Raw genomic sequence first — 22,583 nt, 5'->3', positions numbered from 1 at the left:
TGAATGCCTTTAATGAGGGTACATATCTCCCAGAAACTGAAGATATTACAGAAATGAAAATTTGTAAATGGGATCTCCTTTAAAAATAAAGAAGCACGTATAGTTTTGCTTTTGGAAAATTCAGTTAATGGCGGTTAAACAGGAGTGACAATTTGGGGTGTTTTTTTTTGAAAGACTATATCTACAGAATATCCGAGAAAAGTAAAATGTTACAGACGTAAAAAGTGGGTATTTGGAATCTCCTGTAGGTGTAAAGAAACATAAGTGATTTGTTATTGGAAACTCTACTTAAGGGGAACTAAAAAGTAGTGAAATTTTAAAATGAGAATTTCTACAGTATATCTCAAAAAACTTAAAATGTTACAGAAGTGAAAATGGTAATTTTTAAATTCTATTAAAAATAAAGAAACGTGTATTTTTTGTTGTTAGAAATACCACTTGGGTAGGGGGGGTGGTAAAAGTGACTGATAATGGTGTTGAATTCTTTTAATTAGGCTACTGATATCTCAAAAATGAAGATGTTACACACGTGAAATTTTATTTTTGGAATCCGCTTTAAAAGTAAACAAACACGTATTCTCGGAAAAAAAACAATGAAGGGGGTTTGGGGGTTAAAGGATTGAAAAAAATAATTGACTTAATTGTATGAGAATACATCTAATAAAAACTAAAGTTGTTACAAACGTGAAAATTGGTACTTTGATGTCCTTTGAAAACAAAGAAAAGCGTGTTCTGGGTGGGAAACAATCTTGGACGGGGGGGGGGGGGGGGAGTGAAAAGGAGTTGAATTCCTTTCATGACGACACATAAATCAAAAACTGAAGAGGTTAGAGTGGTGATAATTGGTATTTAGAAGATCCTTTACTATTAAAGGAACAAGTATTTTTTGCCTTAATATCACTTTGTGAGGGTGGGGGGAGTGTGCAAGGAAGTTAAAAAAGTTAATTATTTTAAAGGTGATACTTATATCGCAAAACTGAAGGTAATAGACGTGAACATTTGTGTTTGGAATCTCCTTTAAACATAAAGAAACACGCCTTCTTTTAATTTTTTGAGGGTGGGGGTAAATAATCTTAACGGCGGTGGGGTGTAAAAGATGGTGAGACCAATTGATTTTACTGTTCATAATGTACTTATAAGGAGTCTCCGTTGCTCAGGCGGAAGCGCGCCGGCCTATCACAGCTGGGTTCCGTGTTTCAAATCCCGGTCACTCCATGTTACACTCGTGCTGGACAGAATGGAGGCGGGACAGGTTTTTCTCCGGATACTCCGGCTTTCCCTGTCATCATGCATTCCAGCAACAGTGTCCTATATTTCATTTCATCTGTCAGTCATCGATCATTGCCCCAGAGTGGAACTTCGGCAGCCGGCACAATTCCTATTGTCGCCGCTAGATGGGGCTTTATTCATTCCATTCCTGACCCTGTCGAATGACTTTCGATGTACTTATTCTGATCATAAACCGATCATTTTTAATCTTTCCTGGGTTCTTTTTCAACAGCGATCTTTTCCTTCGGAGAACGTTCTTAGATTACAGTAGATTCTCCTGGCATATAAATAAAAATTTAAACACATTTGAAATAAACGATAGGAATGAGATTGGCCGTCAAATTTTTCACCTCTATAATAAGGTCAATAATACACGGAGGTATGTCATTCCTTTCGCCAGAAATCCCGCACACTTGCCTACGCGCGACAATGGTGCTGGTCACATTGTCAACAATGACGATGGCAGCAGATGTAATTTACCGCCAAGTAGCGGTCTTGCATATTGCTGTGTGGTCCAGAACAAATAATAATAATAATAATAATAATAATAATAATAATAATAATGTTCTGGACCGTCGTCACATGTGCGGACCACGCTGGAAACGGGTCCTGGACGGCTAATGACTAAGAATGCAGTCCGACCGCGGGTTCAGTACCGCCAAGGCACCCAAGACGACACCGCGACAGATCCCCTGAAGGATTTGATCCATATTAAAAATGCTTATAGGAAAAGATGGCCACGATTTAGGGACCCAACTCACCGGTTGGAATACCTGGACAAAGCCCGGGATGTACGAAATCGATTGCTGGAAAGAAAGATTGAAAAATGGGAGGAAACTTGCCGTAATCTATTAGAAAACGAGTCAGATCGCGAATTTTGGCGGATTCTCGCAGAAAACGAGTCAGATCGCTAATTTCGGCGGATTATATATCTAAAACAATAAGTATTCAATTATAAATTTCAGTATAATACCGTAGCGAAGCACGGGTATATTGCTAGTAATGAATATAATTACTAAAAGCAAAGCAAAAGCAAAGCAAAATCATCTCCGTACAGGCCATGAAGGCCCAGGGAGTGGTGGAAGGTAAAGGTTTCCACTATTCGTAACCTCGGCACTTGATAGGGTAGATTGGTTAGCTCTACGCCCGGCCGCCTTCGCCGCAAGGTATTAACCTTGTACTCATTTTTGATGTAGGATGAGTGAACCTCAGGGCCATATGCACCTCCGGAAGTGGAAACCTCATTTCTTAAATTTTATGACTTCCTGACGAGGATCCGAACTCACGTCCTTCCGGGCGTAACGAGTACGCCTTTACCGCCTCGGCCAGGCAGCACCTGAATATAATTACTAGTAGGTTAAAATAATGTCATAAGTAGTAATATATACATTGTTGTATTGTCGTGTCATTATATTCCATTCATAATTCAACCGTTAAGTAAGGCATCTTGTTATTGGCAGGATATTCCGGAAACGACTTGGGACACAAAAGTAAGCATTAAGTAAGCTAAGGAAACGTACATGTTGTCCTAGACAATATAGCATTGTTAACGTCTAGGAAAAATTAAATTATATTTAGTGTATTAATAGGGAAATAATAATATTAAGAAAATGTAATACATGTATCAAAATGTAACGAATTGCAATAAGAGTTCCGCTTAGGTGACAGACTGTACTGTGAGTGTTATTTTGGGATTCAATTCTTCTGTAGTATGGGGATTATTTCGGTAAACTTTGCCCTTTATGGTCGTCCAAAAATAATAATCACAGCAAATTAGGTCAGCTATCTAGGAGGGTCATAAACCTGTACTAATTATTCGGTCATCAAAAACTGGACGTTAAGTATTCATGGAATCAAGAATGTTATGGGCTGAGGGCTCAGTCCTCTTAATTGTTTTCTTCTTGTATTTACTAAAATAAAAGACGCAAAATTGTTCTCGTATACGCATCTGAATTCACGTGGTAATCGACATATATAGGCCCAATTATCCGCCGCGCGCTTACCGTAAACCATGCCCCTATTCTTATGGGATGCGATGGCACTTCGTGAACAATATGCGGGTACTCAGTACTCCACAATCGTACATCTTGAGAATTTACGTGTAAAAAAAAAAGATGGAACCATGTCTCGTCAGGCAAACATTACCTGTGGTTTAAAATTATCGTTGTAAACACTTTCGATAAACCAATTACAGAACCCTGTTCTTGCGGCAAAAACTGTCTCATGAAGTTCCTGCACTAACTTTATTTTATAGTAAAAATTTCAGCACTCTAGTCGCTTTGTGGGCCGACCCCATGGATATGTCCTTTTCCTACTCTAGAGGATTAAGTGACTTTCTGGTACACGCTTCTAAAAGAGTCCGAGTAACCTTTCCTACCCCATCGTCGCCATTAGACCAATATGTGCCGCTGCGACGTACAGCAACTTGTAAAACAAATTGTCTTAATTGAAAAGATGTCTTTTCCCCTTCCGCTGTGCATCACAAACCTGTTGTACGCCACTTTTTCATCAAATACTAAACACAAGATTTTGTAGGAATACTAGAGTCAGGGGAGCCTCCGTGGATCAGACGGCAGCGCGTCGGCCTCTCACCACTGGATACCGTGGTTCAAATCCCGGTCACTCCATGTGAGATTTGTGCTGGGCAAATCGGAGACGGGACAGGTTTTTCTCCGGGTACTCCGGTTTTCCCTGTCATCTTTCATTCCAGCAACACTCTCCATTATCATTTCATAGCATCTATCAGTCATTAATATATCACTTTGGGAGTGGCGACCCCATCGTACTAACAGCCTATATATGCTTCATTCATTACATCCCTGACCCGGTCAATGACTGGAAAACAGGTTGTAGGTTCTCATTTCATTTTCACTAGAATCAGCATAGTTCGTTCGTTTGCAGTCTGTTTACCCTCCAGGGTCGGTTTTTCCCTCGGAATCAGCGAGGGATCCCACCTCTACCGCATCAAAGGGCAGTGTCCTGGAGATTCAGACTTTGGGTCAGGAATACAACTGGGGAGAATGACCAGTACCTCGCCCGGCGGCCTCGCCTGCTATGCTGAACAGAGGCCTTGTGGAGGGATGGGAAGATTGGATGGGACAGGCAAGGAAGAGGGAAGGAAGCGGCCGTGGCCTTAAGTTAGGTACCATCCGGCATTTGCCTGGAGGAGAAGTGGGAAATCACGGAAAACCACGTCCAGGATGGACGAGGTGGGAATCGAACCCACCTCTACTCAGTTGACCTCCCGAGGCTGAGTGGACCCTGTACCTCGTACCACTATTCAAATTTCGTGGCAGAGCCGGGAATCTAACCCGGACCTCCGGGGGTGGCAGCTAATCACGCAAACCACTACACCACAGAGGCGGACGAATCATGATAGTAACGAGCAAATCTCCGAACGCATCTCCTATAGTTATCTCTTTTAAAGTGACATTTCACCAAATGCATTCGCTGTTCAACCGAATATTTAATTTCACAGTCGATTATACTTAATACACAAGCCATATACTGTGTATAATAGCACACAAGCAACTATCGCACACACGTTCCAACAGAATTCTCAGAAGCGACTAACTGCTGGGATGTTTTTGATGGTCGGGGAAGTGGAAGTCGGCCGGTGGCTGAATGGTGCAAACGTTTCCTCATACAATGAGAGCACTGAACAGTAAACGATAAAATCTCGGTAGAAGTCCTCCTGTTCCTGCTGATGCAAGAGAGCGCCCTGGGAAACTGATGCGTGAGAAGTTTGTCTGTTGCCGCCTGTGTGTAATTTAATCATGGAGTGGTTTGAGTCGCGTAGTTGTCGGGTTGCATTCGGGAGACAGTGGGCTCGAACTCCACTGGCGGGAGCCCTGAAGATTTTTTCCGTGGTTTCACATTTCCACATCAGACAAATACTGGAGTTGCACCTTAATCAAAGACATAGTCGCTTCCTTTCCAGTCGTAACCCTGTCCTATCACATCGTCACCATGATACCTGTCTGCGTCGGTGTGTCGTAAAACAGAAAACAAAGTGTGCAAATATTCATTGCAAGTTCGGACTGCATGCTTACTTACTTGTACGACTGTATCATTACGATAGATAAGATAATTTTAAACATTATGTTGCTCTCCTCCTCCTCCTCCTCCTCCTACTACTACTACATTTCATACAAATATTTCGCAATACATAATATTAAACTATATATTGCTTTACATGGTTATTACTTCTTCTTCTTCTTTTTATATGTTTACCCTCCAGGGTTGGTTTTTCCTTCGGACTCAGTGAGGGATCCCACCTCTGCCACCTCAAGGGCATTGTTCTGGAGCTTCAGACTCTGGGTCGGGGCATACAATTGGGGACGATGACCAGTACCTGGCTCAGCCGGCCTCACCTGCTATGTTGAACAGGGGCCTTGCTGGGGGACTGGAAGGTTGTAAGGGATAAACAAGGTAGAGGGAAGGAAGCGGCTGTGGTCGTAAGTTAGGTAACATCCCGGATTTGCCTGGAGGAGAAGTGGGAAACCACGGAAAACTACTTCCAGGATGGCTGAGATGGGAAGCGAACCAACCTCTACTCAGTTGACCTCCCGAGGCTGAGTGGACCCAGTTCCAGCCCTCGTACCTCTTTTCAAATTTCGTGGCAGAGCCGGGAATCGAACCCGGGCCTCCGGGGGTTGCAGTTGATCACACTAACCACTACACCACAGAGGTGGACATGGTTATTACTATGGTATTAGAATACATATAGCTACTTCTAGTATTCCGTGATTACTTGTACCTTTATATAATAGATGAACTGGCTTTACCATTACGCAACTCACCTGGATTAATTTCATATTTATGAGTATGGAAGGCTGATTCAGGTCCACGTTCTATTCATTGAATCTGTCACAAGAATGTGAAACATTATTACTGTGTTCCCTTCACATCATGCATATACTATTAAAGATAGTATGGTCCATAATCACTCTCTGTAGTTCATAAATTTTACAGTACGGCCTCTTCAAATTCGTGTTGAATTCCAACGTCTGCATGATGTGTGACATACCACGATCATTTATCGAGCTTGTGATAGGGAGGAGAGGAAAACTGTTCTTATACGGATATTTTTAACTTAATTTTTCTCTTCCTTTGACTAAGCCCCAGAAAAAACATTTCCTCATTTTTTCTACCTTGCCATCGATCATCGGCATCAGTTATCTGGGTGAATACACGTTTTGCCTTCCTTCACCGGCCACTATTATTTTTTGTATCTTTTCTTATCGGGTGTTTGTCGTAAAATCTTCTCCTCGGGCTTTACTTCAGCCGAATCATGCAATCATACTCAGATTCATTTCGTCATTTCCCAACTCTCTATTTATAAAACTTTTCCTTTTGGTAATAAGGAATATTTTAATCACTTTCCAATCCAGATGATATTTTGCTTTTATTTTTCATATCTTACAAATCTCATCTACTTTTATTTCACTACCTTCCAATATTGCTCCACCTGTTGTATTTATAATGATTTTCACTAGAGACCTCGCCGATCCCTTCCTAATCCCCACGATTATTAGAGACTATCTTCAATTTTCCACCGTCCTAAATCTCCAGTGCCCTCAGTCCTTCCTCTAGGGAACACAGTAATGCTATAATGCACAGTAATTCCTTCTGGATACCCTTGAAATCCTTGATTTCCATCTGACTGTGTCCTTTGTTTTCACTTTGCCGAGTATGTCACCGAAGAGACGTCAGGTGGCTTTTCTCTGGTGTTTCGTAAGATATTTTTAATTTCGTTTTTGTGATGTGTCGATAGAGTCAGCCAAAAAAAATCTGCTCATCTTCTACGTCGTGTGACGTCCAGTGTGAACAGGAAACGTCATGCAGGTTCTCACAGCCAATTGAATGTTGTTTTAAGTGTAATTTATGTGCCGTTTCGATAGGGCAGACTCTATTTAGTCTAGTACGATATCCTGTTCAAGAATATTTACTGACACTTAATTACGGTATTTAACGGTGTGTGGCTCCGGAGAGGCCTGGTGCAGGTCTTTCGAGTTGACACCTTATAGGTGACCTGCAAGTCTGTAAAAACGGGGCCCAACGGCACACACACACACACCCCGTATCCGAACCATCGGAATGAACCAACGAAGGTTAAAATCGTACATATATAGTATCACATAGCTTATATTCATTCTTCCAAAACATAAAATATCGAGCACGACAGCTGCAGTCGCTTAAGTGCGGCCGGTATCCAGTATTCGGGTGATAGTGGGTTCGAACCCCACTGTCGACAGCCTTGACGATCGTTTTCCGTGATTTCCCATTTTCAAACCAGGCAAATGCCGGGGCTGTACCTTAATAAAGGCCACAGCCGCTTCCTTCTCACTCCTAGTCCTTTCCTGCCCCATCGTCACCATAAGACCTATCTGTGTCGGTGCGACGTAAAGCAAACAGCAAAAAAAACATACAATAAGGCACACATAAGAAGCAAGTCACATACGATAACCTCGAAATAGTAGCTTTTGCATTTACGTCCAAAATTTTTAGTAAAAGTGCTATTTCAATAAAAGTTTAAACAATGCCCAGTAAACATTTTATACCTCACAGAATTTCTAGATGAGCATTTTTGATACTTTCCGGCTTTCAGTCCAATGATCGTGGTAAAATATTTTTTGGAAATTCTTCGTTCCTTACTTTTCTTTCACACCGTTTCTCCGACTTTGGAAACACTATTGAATTTGAATTTCTGGCTGCAGTATACTTTATGGAAATCAGTTCTTGAACATTCCTTTTTTCACAGTGGTGAGGGATATTTAATCACCTAAATTTGTTTCCCGCAAAAGTACCGCTCGTGTTCTGAAGGTATAAAACTATATCGATATGAAAATTTGTCTCACCATGATGATGTTACAGCCTTCATTCAAACAATATATTTTCTATCTGCCTTCTCTCCTATACGTTAAAATGCTAATATATTCTGGGGTGATAGGTATTAAGTGATTAACAAGCATGTGGCTGTGAGGTTTGTGTCATGTAGTTATCAGCTTGAAAACGGGAGATAGTGGGTTCGAACCCCACTGTCGGCAGCTCTGAAGATAGTTTTCGGTGGTTTCCCATTTTCACACCAGGAAAATGCCTTAATTAAGGCCACGGTCACTTCCTTCCCATTCCTAGCCCTTTGATATCCAATCGTCGCCATAAGACCTATATGTGTCGGTACGATGTAAAGCAGATTGTAAAAAAATCAATGATTGTTCTGCACCTGAAGATCTCCCTGATGTGTCTCCTTCAATTTTTTGTTGATGATTTAGAATATCGTGATCAATCTCTTCACCATCGTCCGATAGTTAAATTCTTCATCTTCAATGGTATAATTTACACGCTTATTCCTAATTTTTGTGCTGGACAAAGCGGAGGCGGGACAGGTTTTTCTCCGGATACTCCGGTTTTGCCTGTCAAAATTCATTCCAGTAACACTCTCCAATATCCCTTCATCTGTCATTCATTAATCATTGCCCCAGAGGAGTGCGACAGGCTTCGGCAACCGGCACAATTCCTATCCTTGCCGCCAGATGGGGTCGTCATGCATTCTATTCCTGACTCGGTCAGATGACTGGAAACACGCTGTGGATTTTCAATTCATTCCTAATGCCTTGTTTCTCCACAATAATATTGCATGTTTCCTGGTTCTCTTCGCATTCTCTTCACTGTTACGGAAATGTCGTGGTTTCCGTTATCCCCTACTCCACTCCTCAAATCAATTACGTGTTCTCACATTTTATTTCAGTGGAATTGGCACCAATACCTTGTAGTACATTTATAACGTATGCAAGCTGGTGCCTCTCGCCACACGAGAACACTTGAAGCTTGTGAATATGTAGACACTAAACTATGTGCCACAAGCAGAGGAGCGCTCTCTCTCATCTTACTGAAGCGAATGGACAAGTTCACAGGCACAACTGAATGTTGGATGGAATTTCAAGAAGCTCATCTGTAATTTTTTTTGCTAGTGGCTTTACGTCGCACCGACACAGATAGGTCTTATGGCGACGATGGGACAGGAAGGAACTAGGAGTGGGAAGGAAGCGGCCGTGGCTTTAATTAAGGTATAGCCCCAATATTTGCCTGGTGTGAAAATGGGAAACCACGGAAAACCATCTTCAGGGGTGCCGACAGTGTGGTTCGAACCCACTATCTGCCGAGTACTGGAAACTGGGCGCAATTAAGCGACTGGAGCTATCGAGTTCGGTGTAATAAATTTTTCACTGCCTTGCAGTGTCCTTCGACAGCCACATGTTTTATGTGTATTTTCTTCAACGTCTTGAGGTGTTCCGTGAAAGATTAGGATCCATTTCGGTCCACTTTTCATGGTTTGAAACATTTCACTGATGAGTAAAAAAAGTTTCTAGTCACATGAAGTGTGAGGTTTAATGAGTGGGAAGAGAATACAAATCAGACTGACGTGGCTTTTGGTTAAAAGGGAAAGCTTGAGCACCATAAAGTATCCTTTGTGGTGGATAAAAGATGAATTTAAACTTCATGAGGAAATAATTTAATAAGTCGTGGTGAGGGGGAGGCATAGGCACTGGCTTCTGAACAATGTGGCCGATTCAGACCAATAAATTATGTGAACATTTGAAATAAGGATTCGTGTCCCTACTCTTCGGATTCCACGTAAAATTGGAGGTATCGTCTGTATGATAATTTTACCAAGAGTCACGTGAAAATGCAATCTTGCTTGCTTGCTTTTTACTAAGACACGGTCGAAATGAGGTGACTGTATCATTAGCCGGGCTGCAGTGATTATGATGTATATAATGTAATTGGTTGAGAATTAGATAATATAACCTCTAATTCTGAGGAAAAGAGTCAAATAATGAATTCTTGGAGCTTTACATGAATAATACAATTAAGCCATAAGCCATGAGACCTCGAGATTTATAAGCAATCCCAACCACTGAAAACTGGTCTGAATTTAATGAATTCCCTTGCGATGCCTTGGTGAAAATCTAACTCAGCTATCACGCCCCTGAGGAAGGACAAATATGAAATCATCATCATCCCCTGTAGAATGAAGTTGCTGGTAAAGTTATGTACAATCTTAGCGCTACATTTTACTGGTATCAGGTAGACTATCTTGCCACATTTTATGTCTGATGTCGAAATTGTACATAATTGTACATCGTCTTGCTACAGAGAGGAGTATAATTTTGTATTTGTACCTACAAACATCAGTGATATACATAATTCAAGGACTGTGAACTTTTACCAAATATTTTGTCATCGAGTTAATATCAGGTTTGAGTGAAATTTATGCTATTTATGACTTAACAGAAGAAGGTTTAAATATAAAAATAATTTTATTTTATGAACAGGTTATACACTCGAAGTTATTCTACACTCTCTTGATGACAGGACGATCCACTGTGTTCACGAGTATTCTCGTGTTTCTGCACAGTTCAAGTTTCCTCATTTGCTGTAGATTTTATGGAACGATATTGTTGCTGAATTTTGCCCTGAAAAGGCTATGTTTAACGTGCTATTAAATGTACTGGCAGAGGTTATCACTTTTGCAAACAAAAAACAAACCCGTGGTGCAACAGCCCATTAGCGTCTTGGTCCGCTAAGACGACTGCTACCCAGCGAGATGGCCTGTAGATACTGAAGTCCTTCGTGGTCAACGTGGTAACATTCTCTGCTCTATTGATTAGTTTTCTTAACCAAGCTAATGCCTCCTATTTCAAGCTGCTCCTCAGTCTAACGAGGCTGAGTGAGCTACGTTCCAGCCCTCAGTGCAGAATTAATATCCTTGGACTGACTCAGAATCAAACCTGGGACTACAAGCAGGTACGCTACCCCGTGTTACTTTTCGATTAAATCTTTCTTCATTTTCTAGTTTTTTCAGGTTATCTGGAATCGTCACTTTGAATGGATTTAGTCCTGTTTTTCAGCCGGATGCCCTTCCTGGCACCAACCATATGTGGAATTATCTGTTCACTATTGCGTTTGTCTGTGGGAATTTGTAGTGTTGTGAGTTGTACGTACATGAAGATGATAACTACGACAACCGAGCGAGTGGCTGTGTTCGCGACGGCTGGCTATCGTGTGAGAAGAGAGCAACGAATATGCGGGTTGCATACCGTGGCGGTACTTGCAGGAACGGCACGGAGATAATGTTACCATATGAGCAACAACAACAAGATTAACGAACTGAAAATACACATCTGTTTCCAGTCATTCTACGGGGTCTGGAATGAATGAATGAAGCCCATCTAGCGGTAAGGATAGGAAACGTGCCGACTGCCGAAGCCTGTCGCACTCCTCTGCGGCAATGATTAATGAATGACAGATGAAATGAAATGATTTTGGCGTGTGTTGCTAGAATTAAGGATGACAGGGAAAACCGGAGTACCCAGAGAAAACCTGTTCCACCTCCTCTTTGTCCAGCACAAATCTCAAATGGGTGATCGGGATTTGAACCACGGGACTCAGCTGTGAGAGGCCGCCTCCGCCACAGGGGTTCCCCAACAACAACAACGACAACAATTTGAAGCAACCATCGTGCGGAACGAACAGGACACATATTATAGACTGTAACACGTCAAGAAAACTATTCATCGACATAGGAAAAATTACGCAGTGTGAAATATGTCCGTAATAAACAACTTTTCGCGATTAAGTAACTACAGTTTTGGGATACGTGCATTTTTGAGAGAAAATATAGGCTTGAAAATCGTGTGGTGTGAGAATAACGAGTATCCCCACTGGCCTTCAGTACGTATTACGTCATGCACTTTCCCTCCATGCTCCCTCAGCTCCTCTCGTTCCAAACAGCGAGGAGCAAACTGGTTTCGAAGTTGTTTCGTTCTGAGTTGACCCCAGCTGGTCTGGGTCACGCTGCTGTCACTTTGCATTTGGGAGATAGTAGGCTTGAATTCCACTGTCGGCAGCCCTGAAGATAGTTTTCCATGCTTTCCTAATTTCACACCAGGCAAATGCTGGGGCTGTACCTTAATTAAGGCCACGGTCGCTTCCTTCCTGTTCCTAACTCTTTCCTATTCCATCGTCGTCATATGACCTGTGTGTGCCGGTGCGATGTAAACCAAATTACGAAAAGAAAAAAAAAAGATTGAGACGATCCACGTTACCTCTCGACCCCCGAGCCAGAGGAAACAACCAGAACACCTTTTCAATTATATTATTATTATGCTAATATTCAGAAAATATTACTGTACAGTCACAAAATCACCTGACGTACATGTTTCGTCCCTGTGAGGAGCATCTTCAGCTATGTGAAGATAAGTTACAAGTAGCCCAAACAGTTAAAGATACACATTAAAAATTGGCAATATCTTGCACACCGTGGGTTACATTCCCTCACCATTGCACTTGATAAGCTGCCTGTCACACCCCGAGGATATTGTCAGCACTCCAATAGTGAATTTTGTGGCGGTGGACAATGCCATTGTTGTCGAATCGCGATTCGTCCGAGTACAGGATTTTCGACAAGATACCGCATCTTTTTCCAGATTTCCTAATAGCCACTGACAAGAAATTCATTTGAGGTTCAAAATCCCACCTGTCCAGCTCGTGGTTTAGCTATAGATGGCTGGTGTTCATGCAGTGTTCGTAGTAGGGAAGACTGGCTGATGTGCAATCGCCCGTGTATTCGTGTATGTGTTATTGCGAGCTGTAACCAGAACAGCCTTCTCACTCTCACCTGACGTTACGGTCTTCTCTCGGACAGGTAACATCGTCTGAAATGCCCGTGTTGTTCGTAAACGTCATTAAACACTGCGGAAAGTCTCTACAGTTGGATATTGCCTGTCCAAATACAGGCGTAGTGCCAGGAACGAATTATCTCCTGCTTTCCTGTAGATAAGGAGCATGTCAGCGTATTCGTCCGTGGATTGTACGGCGAATGACTGAAGCAACTTCATTGCGACCGAAAGGCAGTGCACACCGTACAAAAAGTGATAGCGGCGTTTTACAGCTTACATGTGGCACACACTGGCCTGTGTTTCAGCATTGAAGCTTCATATCCATGTACAGTTTCTTGTACGATGTAGAATTTGAATTATCAATTGTAGGTTTCCTTAATTAGTAGCCTAGCGTTCGATCACATGCGCTACTACACAGCTGTGAATGAGAATTTGATTAACAATGTCTTAGAATTTGTTACTTCTCCACTTCATACTCTCTCTATGCCACTATAAAATAATTTTAAGCATTAATTTCCCGTTTTGCTATACACGGTCACTTGGCATGACATCGTAACATACTTACTTGGTTGACTTACGTACTATAAATTACTGAAAGGATGCCATACATGTATCGAACGGTTTATAGTCACATGGCAAGAACAATAATAGCATTCAGAATCGTTTGCACGCTGTGCTTACAGTGCATTTCTACCATATGGGATGCTAGCAGAAATATCGACCTCACGAGCGTCTCACACGTTTGTTGGGCTGCAGAACACAATATATGTAGGGGCAGCTGATTCACCTGGTACTATGTCCTTCAATACCATCCGTCGGAGGGTTTCTTAAGGCATCTGTCTTCTGGTATGGGCTAGAGCAAACATGATATTTTCATTGACGTACCTAAGTCTCATACTTGGCTTCAACAACGTGAAATTGACTGAGACATGAGCGCTGTTAATTTTGTCCTTGTTATGAATAATGTGAAAATATCACTCAATCAATCTGGGTCGCTGTCGGTTGGTGCGTTTTTCAGTAGGCTTGGGGGACTAATATGTAATAGCAACTTCTAGCTCTGTGAGGAAAGCAAGGGAAACTACCTCACTTCTCAGTTCCCTATGATGACTCTTCAGTGACGCCTAGGCAATCTATGACAACTGATAGCGAAGCTGTTGGGGTTCAAAGCAACCTTCCGCCAGAATACTCAATATAGAGCACTTACTGAGCAAAAGAGAAGGAAAGTGGACCAACTAGCCATTGCCTAATGTAGATTTTTAATTCCCAAAAGGCATAAAGCCATTTCTCCATGTTGGTGAAATGACAGACCGCCCATAGTTGCGTTTCCGTGGCAGAACTGCCATTCTAAAGCAATTTCGTTCTAAGGAAAGTGGACTTTGAACATAGCAAGAGGAAACCTTAGAAGAAGAAGAAGAAGAAGAAGAAGAAGAAGAAGAAGAAGAAGAAGAAGAAGAAGAAGACTGTTCTTCATCAGAAAATCATCAAATGTTCTTATGTAGAACGAAGTGATGATTCATAGTATACTTCCTATGCCCATTTTCCTCTGACCGGTCTAGAAACCAAAAATAACAGCCGAGAGGATTCGTTCCACTGATCATGCTTTACCTTGTAATCTGCAGGAGTTCAGACTGAGCAGTGGTCGCTTGGTACGGCAAGGCCCATCAGTGCTGTAGCGCTGTGGGGTCTGTCTTTTCCCTGAATCCACAGGAAGGTGGGGTGGGTGCTAAGAATGCTGATTATGTACTGGGGAAGAAGGTGAGGATGAAGACGCCCTTTATGTGTGTGACTTGTGTTAAGATTACTAGAATAATTATTTTATGTAGCAAAATTAATGCCATTTTTTAGGCTCTCTCTTCCATATAAACTGAAAATGCAGTATTATTAAACATGAACAATCAAAATAAATTAAAAATTAAACATCTCTGAACCACTAAACCATAGAGCATACTATTATTATTATTATTATTATTATTATTATTATTATTATTAACACTGAAAAGATGAGGATGAGGAAGGTACTATGATAACATGACTATAGTATTCACGAAATGTTAACTTTACTGATTTTTATAATCGTTAATGATAACGGTAGGTTAGGTACAGTACATACAGTAGTTTGTAGAAAGGCAGATCCGCAATATTCACATAAGATAGAAGAAACAAAGCAGAATTCAACTTTTACCTACTATATATTTTTAACAACGTTTCCTGAAACTAGTAGGTGAGGTCGCGCTGTCAGAGACAAGAAGTGTGTTCCACTGTTGCTCTGCAGAGACGACAAATGAGTTTATATTTCTTGTAGTGCAGTGAGGTGGTATCGATAAGAGAGTACCAGCTTTTTACCATTTTCCGAAACTGTAATTAGGTAAGAGGTGGTGAAAGTGGAAGTACAAACAGGAAGGTGAACATGAAGAGAATATTCAATGAAGAAGGTATGAGGCGTGAATATTATGGCACTGTTTAAATTTTAGCTAACCAAGTTCACTTTGTAGGCAGGTACAACATGGTCAAAGTAACGCAGCTCACGAAAACACGCGTTTTGCTCCCCTTGTAGTTTGTCACTAAGATTAGCAGTCAGGTCGTTCACGGTATCATAGTAATCGGCATGAGGTAATAGCAAAGTGCTAACGAGGCGTTCCTTTATTACCCGAGAGAATATATGCTTCGGAATCTTCTAGGTGAGTTAAGCGTTCAAATACTTTTCTGGAAACTCTAATAATGTGTTACTTCCATAAAAGATGTTCGTCCATGATAATACGAAGCTCCTTGAGTTATTAATTGAACTCAAGACGTGTTGGGATAAGACTGGGCATCGCAGTTATTTTCAGAAAAACACGTTTATATTTGTGCATCCAGTTTGAAAACTATTTCAGTGTACTTTGACAGGCAGATATTGAGAGCACTTGCGGTATTATTTAGAAATATATTATCTAGTAGTTTTTTGGCGTCCCCATCTTGCCCTCCTCACTCCTATGTATGTATGTATGTATGTATGTATGTATGTATGTATGTATGTATGTATGTATGTACTGTATGTGTGTACGTATCTATTAACTCACGAGCCATGATTTGATTCGAAGTCTACTGCTACCGTTTGCACTTTTCCAACACTAGAATGAAGTTTATGTGGCGCTCGTTCGAAAACAGGAGAAATATATTCCGGTTATTATTTTCAGTTAGCAACTTTTTCATTAAAGCAGAACTGCGTTAAAATTGTCCAGCTCGCAGAATTATTACTGACATTTCCATTGATCGTGTACATTGTGATTGGTTGTGTATAGTGGCGAGAAGTTCCTATATGTGTGGGAATATTACACAAGGATTGCCTTTGTTCAAAATACTCTCGAAGAGATCTTTGTTACCTCCATATTGAGTCACTATACTTTGCTGATATCCTTATGCTAAATTGAAAGTGACGCTTTGATAAATCGTATATAATATTAATAATATTAGTAATAATAACACTAATAATAATAATAAAAATAATAATAATTGATACGGTATACCCGTGGAGCAGAAAGAGGTTAAGGAAGGTGCGGGTTGAATGGGTCTAACTACGATCTCAAGAATTGATTTAAAACTTTAACAAAGGTTATATTTCTTTTAGGACTTCAAAGTTAACAATTTTTTATAAACATCAGGTACTATGACAATCTTGAAACAAGACAAGGAAAATCCAAAATTTAGTGATTTTTGCAGATTCTGGGCTTCAAGCCCCTCGGTTTACAATTCCTGAGCTCCCAGCTCAAATTTACAATTCAGAATGAGAACAAATTTAGTCAAGGGCAGAAATCCCCTAATTCAAAGAGCACTTGCTCCCAAAATTACAACACCTAGCCTTCAAGGCATTCGTTACTCTTACAAAACTTGAAAAAGAGCTAACAGGTTCTCAGTTTTCCAAGCCTACACAAGGCGTACACTTGCACTCCTAGATAATAAAAAATAAAATCCTAACGGGGCTCTAGGCCCAAAGATACAGGGGCTAATCACAAGCTACTGAGGTGACACGAATAAAGGTTGAATTAATGCATTACGGAAAGGAAGAAAAACAGTTACAAACGTAGTCACCTCAAACGAAGATGAAGGGGAGTTCGAGAGGGTGGCACTCTCTCTATCCCCGATTTACAGTCAAAGCTTTATGAAGTTTTACATTAGCCAAAAGAAAATTTAGTAGGTTACATAGTTAAAGATTCAGACCTTTCCCCTCGATTTAAGCAGCGGTGGTAGATACAACAAGAAAGATATAATCTACCTTATAGATGTTCTGCTGCCGACGAAAGAGGCCGCTCGCCTCCTGCTTAAGCACACACACTCAGATAGACGTCGATCAATTGGCCAAGAAACGTGAGAAACGGCAGTTTATAAACCCTCAGGGAAGGTTCGAGATCATTCAAGACTAAACCAGCCACACCCTCCCAATTTAATTGGTTAATCTCAAAGTTGCACTCAGAATCGAACAGGAAGTGTGTGATAGGTTGAAAATTAATTACAGAAATTAGTGATTGGCAAGATTCTAAACTGGCGGAAAGAAAAGGAAGTGTTGCCAATCCAAAAATAAATTAACATAGATCAGTTATGGAAAATCTAGAAATACAAAACTTCTTTAAATTATAAGTTCTTTCACCTTGCACCGGGGTGCATGATGATAGTTTTTATGGTAGTGTCATCCGTAGGAAAATGTCCAAACTTCTTGATGTACTGTATATCAAAACAAAACAAGGAGAAATTCAGTCAGTTTAGGAAACTGCACAATAACAAACTTACTTAATATTTCAGTGGATACATCTTCTGATGAAAGTTCCAAGTTTTTGTGTTATCAGTTTCACTGTTTGACCAATAGAGGAGTTCATTTAGGCGCTAATTTAGAATGCGCGGCGTTGTGGTGTACCTTCCAGTACAATAATAATAATAATAATAATAATAATAATAATAATAATAATAATATTTTTTCTGTTTCTCTGTCGGTCAGTAGTGCCGTGTGTTAGGTGAATATGAAGAGGAATGTATTTGAACAAACAAACACTGAGTAAGAAATCTTACGATAATTAATCGTGGAATTTTGAGAATCCGAGCAACCATCGTGCTGGGAGCTCTTACGTAATGGTATGCAGACGGTAATATTGTTTCTACCCTTCTTTTTCCGTTGGAAGCACTGAGAATATGGAGTGGAAACGAAAATATGCATAGTTCTGTGTGAAGAGATTATTATTATTGCTGCTGAAACATGTTATGGGGTTAGGGGATCTTCACAGTTTACCTGTGTCTGTAGGAAGTACATGACTACCTGTGTTTCAGCGAGGTATGTAGCAGTGTGTGTACAGGTATTTATATCACCTGGAATTAAGACAGGTGGTACGAAATTTGGAAGGACTGTCCAGCTGAGGTGGTAAAGGCGTGCTTGGTTCACCTGAAACGACAAGGGTTCGATTCCCCGTCAGAAAATCGAAACATTTAAGAAACGAGATTTCCACTTCTGGAGTGGCATTTGGTTCTGAGTTTGTCAGCCTTCGCCACAAATGAGTACCATGTTAATTCATGTGGACAAAGGCGGCCGGGAATAGAGAAAACTACTCGATTCAACTTAGTGCCAAGTTTATGGATAGCCTTTACCTTCCACTCCTCCAAGGGCTTTAAGGGGCAGTACAGAGAAGGCGTTGGTACGGAACTTGATTCCGGCCCTTGTAGAGACTCAGTATGCCAAAGAAATTAGAGCCTACCTGTTTCAGAGTAGAATCTTCGACCACCGAACCGTGAAGAGAATAATATAGCTTCCATTACTGTACAGGGTCTCTCTTATCAGGACCGAACGCACGATGTCTGTACTCTGCGCTACGGCTGCTGCCTCAGCCGCCCTGCTTTTGCTTTGCTGGTGGCTTTACGTCGCACCGACACAGATAGGTCTTACGGCAACGATGGGATAGGAAAGGCCTAGGAGTTGGAAGGAAGTGGCCGTGGGCTTAATTAAGGTACAGCCCCAGTATTTGCCCGGTGTGAAAATGGGAAACCACGGAAAACCATCTTCAGGGCTGCCGAGATTGGGATTCGAACTCACTATCTCCCGGATGCAAGCTCACAGCCGCGCGCTCCTAACCGCACGGCCAACTCGCCCGGTCGCCCTGCTTTTAAGGGAGTATACAATCTTATATGAGATCTTACCTTATAAAAGATGCTGGAAGTGTCGTCCTTCCTGGGTTATACTGGTATTGTATCTGGTAACTATATTCTGCCACTGTAATGTTCCTGATTTCATTCGTAATGCTTTCTTTCAGTTCCTCCAATGTGAGAGGATTTTTTTTTTTTTTTTTTTTTTTGCTAGTTGCTTTACGTCGCACCGACACAGATAGGTCTTATGGCGACGATGGGATAGGAAAGGCCTAGGAGTTGGAAGGAAGCGGCCGTGGCCTTAATTAAGGTACAGCCCCAGCATTTGCCTGGTGTGAAAATGGGAAACCACGGAAAACCATCTTTAGGGCTGCCGACAGTGGGGCTCGAACCCACGATCTCCCGGATGCAAGCTCACAGCCGCGCGCCTCTACGCGCACGGCCAACTCGCCCGGTGTGAGGGGATTTGTTCGATACACTTTTTCTTTCAGTTTACCCCACAGGTAATAATCACACACTGTTAGATCTGGAGAACGAGGGGGAAATAGACCAGCACTGATCACTCTGTCTGCGAACACTTCCGAGATTGTAAGGAGGGAATCTTCTGCTGTATGAGCAGGGGATGAATCTTGTTGAAACCACCCACACGATTTTTCTTCCGTTAACTGATGGAAGAACGGCTCCATAATGTCATCTTGGTACATCCCTGCATTTACTATCGTCTTGAAAAAATATGCCCAAGTATTCGTCTTGCACTAACAGCACACCAAACACCAATCTTCCTGTCATAATGAGGGACTTCATAAATACCATTAGGATTCTCTGCACGCCAACAGGGAGAATTATGACTGTTCTCACGACCATTAAGATGAAACCAGAACTTTTTAAGAAAATATTGCGTTGCAATGCAAACTGTCTCACTGTGTTGACAGCTGAGATTCGGACTGGCGACTGATGCCTGCCAGGTCGAACACGTGCAGGCTGCTTGCAAGGTCAAGATCTATGCGCGCGCCTCCCATACTGCAGGTTACACATCGCAGATTTAAAGCGCTTCTTCGACGATTTATATGAGATCATGTATTACTTTATGGCGAAGTTCACCGCTATGGGCTAAAAAATGCATTTCTCAATTTCTGTTTTCTTTATAGAGTATACATTCCTACTTAACCCATTAAATCCTAGTGTACTATTTTCAAAAAAGTGTCTTAATTCTCTCTTGAAAATAACGTCAAGATCTCTGTTACGAAGTTTATTACTCTTGTTTTGTTAAGAATGAAGCATTCTTTTTCAGCGCCGACTTCTAATATAACGTATAAGCTTTCTTGTCCACTTATAAACATTCATTTTCACAGGTATTTTTTAATGTAATGTACGTGTTATAAAGACTCAAAAGCTTATAAGCTACATTAAATTCATTACTAAATTGTATAAAAACGTTCTGATGACTTTTTTTAGTCTGGGAATATGTTAATCAGAAACAAGCACGGTATTCGTCAACTCAGTGCTCGTTACCGAGCGAGTTGACCGTGTGGTTAGGGGTGCGCAGCCTGTGAGCTCGCATTCGGGAGATAGTGGGTTCAAACCCCACTGTCGGCAGCCCTGAAGATTGTTTTCCGTGATGTTCCATTCCCACACCAGGCAAATGCTGGAGCTGTACCTTAATTAAGGCCAAGGCCGCTTCCTTCCCACTCCTAGCCCTTCTTTATCCGTTTATCGCCATAAGACCTATCTGTGTCGATGCGACATGAAGTGAATTGCAAAAGAAAAAAAGCTCCTTGATAATTTGCTGCTACCTCCTCAACACTTTCAGCCTCACATATTTAGTTATGTTCACGTTTATTTTATAGATTTCCTATTCAGTTACCATATAAATATTTTAATAAACAAAGTAATTTATGCTTTCTAAAATGAATACTCAGTCCGGTGGTATTTGAAGGTGCTCAAATACGTCAGCCTCGTGTCGGTGGATTTACTGGCACGTAAAAGGACTCCTGTGGGACTAAATTCCGGCACCTCGGCGTCTCCGACAACCGTTAAAGAGTAGTTAGTGGGACGTAAAACAAATAACATTATTATTATAGTAATATGAATAATTTCGTCGTCAAAGGAGACAGTCTGTTATCGATAAAAATAGATATAACACTCTACTGCATGTAAGATGAATACATGTATTGTATCTTAATTTGGGGACGGCTTATATCCCGGGAGCAAAGTACATTAAAAACCCCATTGCGTTACAGTCCTGATGAGCCTGAGCCTACCAAGTGACTGCTGCTCAGCGCGATGGCCTGCTGATTACGAGGTGATGCATGGTCAATGCGATAAATCCTCCGGGGCGTTTTCTCTAGCTTTCTACACCGTGGTCGCTATCGCACAGTCAGATAGCTCCTCAGTAGTAATTAAGTAGGCTGAGTGGACCTCGAACCAGACTTCACCAGGCGGAGAGGCAGACACGCGACCCCTAGAGCACCGGGTAATTACATTACTTTATAAAAGTAACTTCAAACCAAAACCAAAACCCCATTGCGTTACAGTCCTGATCAGCCTGAGCCTACCAAGCAACCGCTGCTCAGCCCGAAGGCCTGCAGATTACGAGGTGTCGTGTGGTCAGCACGACGAATCCTCTCGGTCGTTATTCTTGGCTTTCTAGACCGGGGCCGCTATCTCATCGTCAGATAGCTTCTCAATTTTAATCACGTAGGCTGAGTGAACCTCGAACCAGCCCTCAGGTCCAGATAAAAATCCCTGACCTGGCTGGGAATCGAACCCGGGGCCTCCGATTAAGAGGCAGGCACGCTACCCTTACACCACGGGGCCGGCATAAAAGTAACTTTACAAAATATTTCAAATTTCATATTTGTTTAGTATAATTTCATGTGGCTACTTCTAGCCTGGTGAAATCCTTGAAAGAACCTGTCTTCTATTGGAAACTCCGTGTTATTTTGGTGGTGGATATTATTGTATGTTGCAGGGATGTCGAGTACAGCACAGACACCCAGGTCCCCAGCCAAGTGAATTAACCATCTAATATTAAAATACGCGACTCGGCCGGCAATCGAACCGGGGATCCTTTGAATCGAAAGTCAAAATTTTTTCTGACACTTACCATTCAACCAAGGGGCCGATATAGTTTCATTAAAAGTTGAACATGTAATGACAAAGTTGTGCTTTAGTGTGTTAATCGTCTTTCATTATCTCAACTAGTTAAAAAATATATTTGGTGTCCATGCATATCACTAGCTACATCACCGAGTGAGTTTGCTGTACCGTTGGGGGTGCACAGCTGTAAACTTGCATTCGGGAGATAGTTAGTTTGAATCCCACTGCCAGCAGCCCTGAATATGGTTTTCCGTATTTTCCCATTTTCACACCAAGCATATGCTGGGGCTGTACGTTAATAAAGGCCACGGACGTTTCCTTACCACTCCTAGCCCTTCCTATCCCATCATCGCTATAATAATGATCTGTGTCAGTACGACGTAAACCAACTTGTAAAAAAAACTCTAGCTACGTCTCGCTCTGATATGT

This window comes from Anabrus simplex, chromosome 2 (genome assembly GCF_040414725.1).
Source record: "Anabrus simplex isolate iqAnaSimp1 chromosome 2, ASM4041472v1, whole genome shotgun sequence".
NCBI lineage: Eukaryota > Metazoa > Arthropoda > Insecta > Orthoptera > Tettigoniidae > Anabrus > Anabrus simplex.
This window is presented reverse-complemented; position numbering follows the sequence as displayed.